Raw genomic sequence first — 9,435 nt, forward strand, 5'->3', positions numbered from 1 at the left:
AGAAGTGCAAACTTGAGTGAAGATCCAGGTTAGCATCATAAGAAGTCACACCTCGTCACTTGAATGCACTGAAATCCTTGCAACAATACAGCCGAGCAAAGCACAGAAAAAAAAAAAAAAAAAAAAAATATTTGCATGGGACAAGTTAAGTTTGTAAAACCCTAGCCAAAGTAAAGTGGAATAAAAAAAAAAAAAAAAAAAGGGGGAGAGCCGTTTTCAGCCACACAACAGACAGCTGGCTACTGGATCACATTTCATATACTTCCCCAGGGGAGAAACACCGCAGGCTAAAAGGGAGGAGGAGCAGGTTTTTACAGACCAGCCACTTCTTAAGGCATAGATGACCACTGACCCTCCCAAGACAAATCCACAGTGGTCTTGGAATAATATAATCCTTTCTATACAATTGTGTCAATTCACGCATATTCTGCATCTAACATCTACTACTGACATCAAACAGTTCAACTTGATTCCTCTTTCCTTTATTCCCCTGCTCACAAGATGGGAAAAAAAAAACAAACAAAAAAAAAACAAAAAAACATTTTTATCTTGGCAGTGATGTAAAACTACCTGTGATTAGGAGCAGAAAGGCTTTATCTTCCGCAACTAAACTCTCACTCACATTCTACTTATAATCTCCAATCAGAAATCTAGTTATGAAATCTGTTTTATGAGGCCTTGTAAACATGTGTCTTGTGGTTAACTGAAATGCTTTATTACTCAGCAGAATTGTAACATATCAGTTGTACTTTCCTTATTGATGAGCTTTAAAAGAGCAGCAATTTCATACTGTGCACTTGGCTCTCTCAAGAATGCCTGCGTTTTAAATGCACAATGTAAGATATATAACATAAAGCACAAGGCCACTAGAGTTGGAATATTAGCATATTTTAATTTCATAAAGCATAGAACACATTTTGAAGAAAGGAAATAATGTTTCACGGATTCCAAAACCCATGTACAAAAGTTTAAATTCTTATTTCTGAAATGTGACGCAGGATCAGACAGATCTGACCACAACCACCACCACACTGGCTTGCATGTTCTTTGTAATCTATTGATTCCATAGTTTTATGTATGAACTCATGTCATTATTACTGTATGTTCATGGTAGCTTTCATAAATGTGTGTATGTAAACAAATCAATGTTGGCTAGAATCTTTACAGGAATATTGGCAATAAGGAGGAAAAAATGGATCAAGCCAATTTGCTGTCACTTCTCCTACCTCCTCCGTAAATATGAATAGGTCTTACCAAGTAAAAAAAAAAAAAAAAAAAAAAAAAAAATTATATATATATATATATATATATATATATATATATATATATATATATATATATATATATATATATATATATATATATACACATACACAGAAATGCAGTGCATGCACATAGTAGAAATCAGCACATGATACAGTTTTCCAACAATCACTGAAAGATAAAATATGCTTTTGCTGCAAGTCCAACTCCAAATATTTTTTTTCCCCCCATTCAGTTGTGTATAGAGCGGAGTGGTTGGAACCTCTTCGCTTCTTACTGGTGTCTGTGCTCTTATTTGTTAGATTATTCCTCATTTCCTGTATATTGGAATGGTTTCAGAACAGGAAGTTAAAAGAAATCACCTCTATGGGGATGCAGACCGTGTTTTAAAAAAAATGACAGATGAATATCCTTAGTTGGAAAACAGATTTTTAAAACCGGAGAAAAATTATAAAAAACGTCACACCTTATTCTTTAACCTCCCTAGCGGTCTGATTATGTCAATATTTCTGTGCTCAAAGCGGTACATTTTTATGCATCGTAATATGTTTGTTGTTTTGTTTTTTTTAATTATAGGCCTGTAATTCTTAGGAATAACTTACTGAAATCTATCCGAACAAGAGTCTAGTAAACATCCCGGGTATGATAAAATTTTAAACACAAAATCATAAATTATAATATAATAAATCATAAACAAATATAATAAATTTAATTCAATAATATAATCAAACCAAAAACACTGAAATTTGAAATATAGCGCCAAGTTCGCACATCACTTAGCGTAGTCGCAAAATAGTTTTCAGTGTCTGATGACAAATTTCCCCACAAATCATTATCACTCAATTCTGCAAGTGGTTCTGATTTACTATCTCTGTTCTCTAGCTGGTCTAAAACTGCTTTTGACCTAAAAGGACGCTTTTTGGACGCAATGGACGTTTCTCAGTTTCAAGGCAGAAAGAACAGTAAAAATGCAGGGCACAGGACAAAGCACTAGGGACAAAATGTATGTGAAATGGTTTGATACAGTAATGTAATACTATGGGATTTTAGTGTATTGAGTGAATGTCACTTTTTAACATTTTTGAATTTCGCGCTGGTTCCGTCCCCCATATATCCCAACGCTCGTAGGGGATGGAACCCGGAAGACGGATGCCGGCATCGGCCGGAGGAGATGGCCGGGGACCCTGCAGGAGGAACATAGTGGGAGCGAAGGACAAGGTAAGTGCAAGAGGGAATCCCAGAGCAACGCTGCAGTGTCTCGAGTGAAGCTCGGGGTTACCGCTTTTGGTACTGAAAGTTAAACCGAAACTACACTCGAGAATACCGCCAGGGGGGTTAATAACTTTAAAAAAAATAGCCAATGTTGGACTTAAATATCTAAATTGAAATTCTTCCTTATGCCTGTTGTACATCATAATAAAAAATAATAGACATCATAAAACATTGTATAATAGTTTCAGGAAAAGCATGGAGACACAACACATAAGGAAACAGAGTTGCAATTTCACTTTCACTTTGACAAAAAAAAAAAAAAAAAAAAGTCAAAACATCAAAAAACAAGGAAGTTTTTTTGTTTTGTCTTCTCCATTTAAAGCTTAATTCTTATAGGTTTTGACACACAAGCAGTCAACATAACACACAGAGGAGTAGCAGGCAAGACATCACACATAAAGTACATGTTGTGGTCTGTGCTTTCTGCACTCTTGTGTACATAGGTAATATTGGATAGATTATTAAAACAGGTAATTGCCACTATGAATACTGAACTGAAAATAACAGCAGTGAAACTTCCAATGTATTCACTATCTAATTCACCTTTTGAAAAGACTTCATTAAATTTAATAAGGCTTAAACTCCTAGCAAAGAAAATACTAATTGCTGGCACAAACAGAGTGCTGAAGTGTTTAAAACACCCATCAATTACTGTAACCTATTGATTCAAAAAGTATTTCTACATTGGTGGAGAATATGTTTAAATTATAAGAGTGCTAAATCTTCAAAGAACTATGGATTTCATGCAGTCAACCTTCACAATATATACACTTGAAAAAAGTTAGGGGAAAAAAAAAAAAAACGTATACTTAGTGACTTGAAGTATAAACAATTTGCACCAAGAAAAATCAAAATTACTACAAAAACAGAACTACATACAGTATATGACATGTTAAACTTCAACTTCTATCTCCAGACGTAGTTTAAATCAGTTTCACTCATTCATAACTTAAAAGCATAAAAACAACACGCAGTCATGGCTGTATAAAAGAGATATATATATAGTTTTTTTATATTAAAGTATAAAAAGGATGTATGTTAATTTTAGTCATTGGATGGACCACTGGAACCACACAAGGACCACAAGGCAGCAAATTGCAAGAATTGTAATCATGGGAAATCCTAATCAGCTACTAGGCATTTTATTTAAAACTAGGCTTCACATCTACAGCTACATCTGATCCTATAGTTAGCCATCTGGTCAGATCTAGCAAGTGGAAAAAAAAAAACAAAACAAAACAAAAAAAAAAAAAAACACACAACATAGCCAAAGAGCGTTACTGGGTAGGTCACGTTCAATATTTTTCTTTCCCCTTAGGTAATCCATAAATTATGAAATCGGTTTGTCTCACAGTAGTGTTGGAATTGTACCTGGTCTTCCAGGCTGGACATCAGTCGTTTTTGACAGCTTCTGCAAATAGGTAAAATGACTCTGTCCCACAGGAAACCCAAACACAGCAGAAAGATTTGTGCTAAATATGGAGCAACTGAAATTGGTCAGAATTGCCGATGTCCAAGATGGACACGGGCATAGGGTATGCAAGCCAAAATTGCAGACTGAGTGGGTCACAATAAATTAAATAACATGGTGACTGCCTACATAGGGAAAACACTGGGGGCATAATAATAAAGCAGTAATAATTTGGTGAATGTCACTTTTACTGCCTTAAACGTATGCCCCTATGGCACCTAAAAACACAAAAAAGGACTTGCACTTGCCTCAAAACTGGGGCAGGTTTAGCAACATATACCTGGCAATTTTCTGATCAACATGGTTGAAAACCGTGCCTTATGTATAGTCAACTTGGGGTCACACATAAAAGGTGAACAGTTAACTGATGACAGCTATACAATAGGTCAGGCATGGGCACAATTGATTCCACTATCGCAAAATACTACAGCCACCCACAGTGGGAAATCATAAACACAGTGCAAGTTATAAGAAAGAAAAAAAAAAAAAAAAAAGGAGAACATAACATGTAAGTAAATCCTAAAACTAAAAACTTTTCGTACATGCTCCTTTTAGTTTGTTAAATTTACCATTGAGAGCATTTTCCCTATTATCAAATAGAGCAAGACACCAGCTGATCCAGCTATAAAACTAGTGGGCTGATAACCTCCTGTGCACTCTCCTTATGCTACTTTCGTATCAGTTAGCATTGTTCCCAGTTCCCTCTGTGAAATATAAAACACCAACTCTATAAGAAGAGAGGTGGAGGTGTTCTGCAGTCCTGTCCAATGGTGACAACTCTGTTCCTCCATAGATACAGCAAGATGCAGAAGTGTTGTCACCCTAGGACAGGAAGTGTGTTACTGGCAGGATCACCTGATGAAAATAAAGAATTAATGTGTGAAAAAAAGGCAAACTAATGCAGCCACCACATTTAAGGACTGGTAAACTGAAATAAAATTACATTTTTGTTCTGAGATTTAATGTGCTTGAACTAGTCTGCTCCTTCTTGCCTTTCTTCAACAATGGGCATCTTCTATTAAAGTCCCATCTTCCATACTTCCCATTGCAAATTCTTTGCAAGACACAATTAGCCCCGTTTAAAGACTACAGAAGTGATGTATGGTAAGTGTGTAGGTAACTCCCAAAAAAAGTTTAAAACAAATATAGTATGTTTTGTATCTGCGTACAATTTCCCTGTACTGTGTGGGGGGTCTAAATTCACCCCCGGACCTCAGCAGTTTCAGTGTTTTTCATTAGACTATGGTGTCATGTATGAGCCAGGAGTGCATTTTTTGACTACCTAGTAATGTTTTTTTCAAGCTGTAGAAAGTCATTACTGCATCTCAAAAAGAAACTGAAATTTCAGCCAACTTTGCCATAGACTTCCTAGTAAAGAAAAGGAATCTGCATTACAAGTAGGCTCTTATTTATTAAGACAAAGTATAATGTGGGATTGCCATAGTAACCAATTAACAATCATCCTTCATTGTGGTGATCACTGTAAATCTAATCAAAGATGAAATCCTATTTGCTTCCAAAGCTTGCCATGTTAACTTTTTACACTATAATGTTCAGAGCATTTTCAAAACAAATATAATAAATGAGTAAAGTATCTCCTGTTATCTACATGAACATTTTTTCATTTATTCCACAACATCAACATTCAGTAATTTCCTGAATAAAACAAAAACTTTAATCATTAATAAACACTGTTGCATCTCTAAAACACATTACTCATATGCAATTAGGAAAAATGTCTTGTGTATGCCCTGCTAAATTGTGTAAGTTTGCCAGATAGTAAAAAGGCTCAGAATATGGAACCTTATTCTTTGTAACCATAAGAAGAAAAAAAAAAAAAAAAACGACATTACTAAATTCAGTCAGCCCCTATTCAGCCTCAAAGTCACACGTGCTCTGCTGCAGACCTTGCTGCTCAATGTGCCTTTTGTCTGAAGACTGGTGTTTCAACATCCTAGTCTTGAACACAAGAAGGAAGGAAAAAAAAGGGGTCAGCACAAGTCTTCTGTCATTCATAAACCTGAATCAGAGCTCACAGAACACCAGCCTTTCCTCCCCCTTTTCCACAGAAGATTGATGCCACAATAACACAATACCGCCCCAGCCTACAAACAGGGCACAGTACCAAAATCCGTCTGCCATCCCTTCCAGAATGCAAAACACTTAGGCATCCTGGCAAAACCCATTAATGATAAGACACAAGATCACCAGACTAGTGATCGCAAGCAGGAATGGAGAATATAGACAAGTGTAGAGATTGTAAAAAAAATTAAAACCTTAAATTAAAAAAAAAAAAAAAAAACACACACCCCAACTTTTAATTTATCACAACCCCACTTATTGTTTACACATTTGACGGCACTGTTTACAAATGCAAAACATGAAAAATGGCAATCACAATGAGGCAATAGCACAAATACTCAAAAATAAGCAACTTTAGGCATAATTAATAATTTGTGATCTCTACTACTGATTAAAAAAAATATCCAATTAACTTGACAATTTGATGTTTAAAATCTGCAGCCACAATAGATGAGGCCTTTATGACCAGCAAGTATACTAAAGCTTATTAAGAGTTATTTAGCTGTCAATTTTCTTAGCAAAACAGTGTCAGCACAATACCTCAAACATATTTAAGTTCTGACAAAACAATTCAACTGGATATATTAGCAGCTCTTCCATTTTCATCCTGCCTGGAAGAGGATAGATGTATCTATAAGGCAATGTCCATTTCATATCAGTCTACTTGCTAAGGTAGTACCATAAAACCCCTATCCTTGCTTATTCTCCTTCACCGCACTCATACCATCTCTTTGGAAAGCTCTGAAAGAGCATTTGTTCAGGCTGCCAAGTTAAATCCTCCTTTCTCATGTCAAGGCTTTGAAAAAGCAGTCAGAACAGCAGCTACACTGAGGTCTGCAGAAGTAAAAGAAGAAAAGCAATTCCTTTGGCACCACAGGACCATTAAGCCGTTTGCAGATTATGAACTGAAGCACAAGAATATCTACTCTGCCCAATCAGACAGTAAAGCAGTCTTTATGTAGGTACTGTACATCATACCTAGACTTGTATGGCTTTGCTGAGCTAGTCAAGAGTGCTTTGTTTTGATTTTGCAAATAAATATGCAAAATCTGTGCAACAGCAAGAGGAAAAACACACACAACAAATGCCACCACCATTAGCTTACAAGGTGACAACGAATGTATAGACAGTGCAATCCACTGACACTACTGAGAAAAATGTGTGTTCTGGGGCCATGCTCATATGTTATTATTGCATAATGGCCTATTCAGGAATTACAATAAAACATCTTGAAATGTACAATGTATTTCAGTCATTTTATTCTTGGGAAAAGTAGTAGAGCAGCAACCAGATAATAAATACAGCAAGAACAAAGTGGCTGCCTAATCATACATATGGACATAAGCAAACATAGAATGAGAGGACTAAAGGAAACACAAGGGTATTGCGATGGTAGAGATCTCCAGAATGGGTAATCACAGCCATTTCATTGAAGGCTTGCACAGGGCACACAGGGTTAAACAAATGCAGGCAGTCACAGTAGACATTAGAGGGGGAGTGTTTTCAATATACACACCAGTAACCATCAGCTGGTTTTGCAAAGCCAAAAAGTTACACAGCACAGTTTTTGGCTCCTGTTAAAGTTTTGAAATGTAAAGTTTGAACCTGACTTTCTCTAATTCTTCAGCTCCACTGGGAATTCAGCAATATCGGGAATGTTTTTGGAGGAAAGCACACATTCCTGAAGTGTTCTAAATGAAGCAGATCCCAGTGATAGGGCTCCCTCCCCCTCCCAGGGCTGTTCCCTTTCCTCTTGGTCCGGCTAGTTGTTGGGACATCTGTACACACAAATATGAGGGTATGTGCCATCAGTCACAATGAACTCCTATGGACTTTAGCTGACTTCAACCTCTCATGGGGTCTATGAAGGCACACATCACAATCAGGCATATCAGATGGGAAAATACAAATGAAAGCCGTGCACTGTATGAGGGATGAGGACACCTTGTCCATCATCAGGCAGGAGCTGCACTGCTCATCCCATTAGCACTGGTAAAGGAGCTCATTATCCAATGGCTCTAGGAGGTTGATTTCCGACTCCGAATGGGCCTCCAATGGGCACAGGGAAAGACTGCTGCCTGATCCTAACATTGCAGACACACGGCTTTCCTGGGTGTAACACCCTAGCAATCCCTGTGGGGGAATCCCTTGTCCGCAGAGCTCACATTCTTTGCACTATCGCTGGCTGCTGTGCCTTTAAACCTCCATAGCACAACAAAGGCAGCAATCCTCCGCCGACACACATACACAACGCTCTGGGCAGCTCCGATCCAGCTCCTAACTTTCCCAATTACAGCCCGATGGTTAGTGCAGGCGTGATGGGAGCTGCAGAGGGCTCAGCCGGCTGCCCGGCGTGCTGGTCTGTGGGCTCCGCTCAGCCCTCACCTCCACACACACAGCAAACTTCCAGCATCCATTGTTTGTGTGGATCTCCCTTCCCAGACAGACACAGAGGTGTGATGAACACACAACCAACTTACCCCGGTGTAGGCAGCCTGGGATCTCCCTCCCTCCTTCCCTCCAGATGAATTATATCCTCTTTTCTGCCAGATCTCAGACTTCTCCCCCCGGATCTCTGCTGCTCTCCGTCCCTTTTTTTTCACCCACAGACAGTAAAAAGGAGCTCAGTGTTACTGGGTGACTAAGTGAATCAACTAGCAGGGAGCACAGTAAGTTGAAGTGTCAAATTACATCGCCTATTCTATTACCATGCTGGCTGGTCGGAGGGAAAACCTGGCCCGGACCCCGCGCTGGATGGAGCAGAGTCTACAAAGACTGATCCTAGCAGCCTGGACACAGGACGAGGGGGACGCGGAGTCTTCTCTGTACAGCCAGTCAGCTGCTACCATTCCTCGGGTCAGGGGACCCCCACCAAGGGCATTGGTGTACAACATACACAGGCTGGGCTCTGCTGCTACACCTCCTCACACTTCACCAACTACACATGGAAGGAGACCGCCAATACAATCACAGTCATCATTTATTCTGGAAATGAATGCAACGGGAAACACGCCTACCATTAACCACTTCAATACCAGGACCGTCCTGACAACTCTCACATACATGTCAACATAGACTTTGTATGATGTTTGCAATACCAGGCCAGTTCTCACACATCTCTCATATTGCAACAAAAAAAAGTAGTTTTTTTTACATATAACAGGCCAGTTCTGGTACTTCTCACATATATTTAAAAAATTACTTTTTTGTTTTTGCAATACCAGGCCAGTTCTGACACTTCTCACATATATGTAAAAAACTACTTTTTGGGTTTTTTTTGCAATAACAGGCCAGTTCTGACACTTCTCACATACAGGTGAACTCGAAAAATTAGAATATCGTGCAAA

The 9,435-nt window shown here is 38.4% G+C and overlaps 1 protein-coding gene across 10 annotated transcripts in view; it reads right to left on the reverse strand.

Moving 5' to 3' along the window:
• Window positions 1-8,814, reverse strand: part of ZMIZ1 (zinc finger MIZ-type containing 1) — a 470,001-nt gene extending 461,187 nt beyond the window's left edge. For 6 of the 10 annotated variants that reach the window (XM_089682519.1, XM_089682521.1, XM_089682522.1 and 3 more), the window contains exon 1: window positions 8,569-8,771. The gene's annotated coding sequence lies outside the window, so the exon portion shown is untranslated. Of the gene's footprint in view, window positions 1-8,568; window positions 8,773-8,796 lie in introns of those variants that run through there. The other 4 variants (XM_089682518.1, XM_089682525.1, XM_089682526.1 and 1 more) reach the window with 4 other exon arrangements.
• Between the last annotated feature and the right edge of the window lie 621 nt (window positions 8,815-9,435).

This window comes from Staurois parvus, unplaced genomic scaffold (genome assembly GCF_062004578.1).
Source record: "Staurois parvus isolate SC_StPar_1 unplaced genomic scaffold, SC_StPar_1.0 ptg000291l, whole genome shotgun sequence".
Lineage (NCBI taxonomy): Eukaryota > Metazoa > Chordata > Amphibia > Anura > Ranidae > Staurois > Staurois parvus.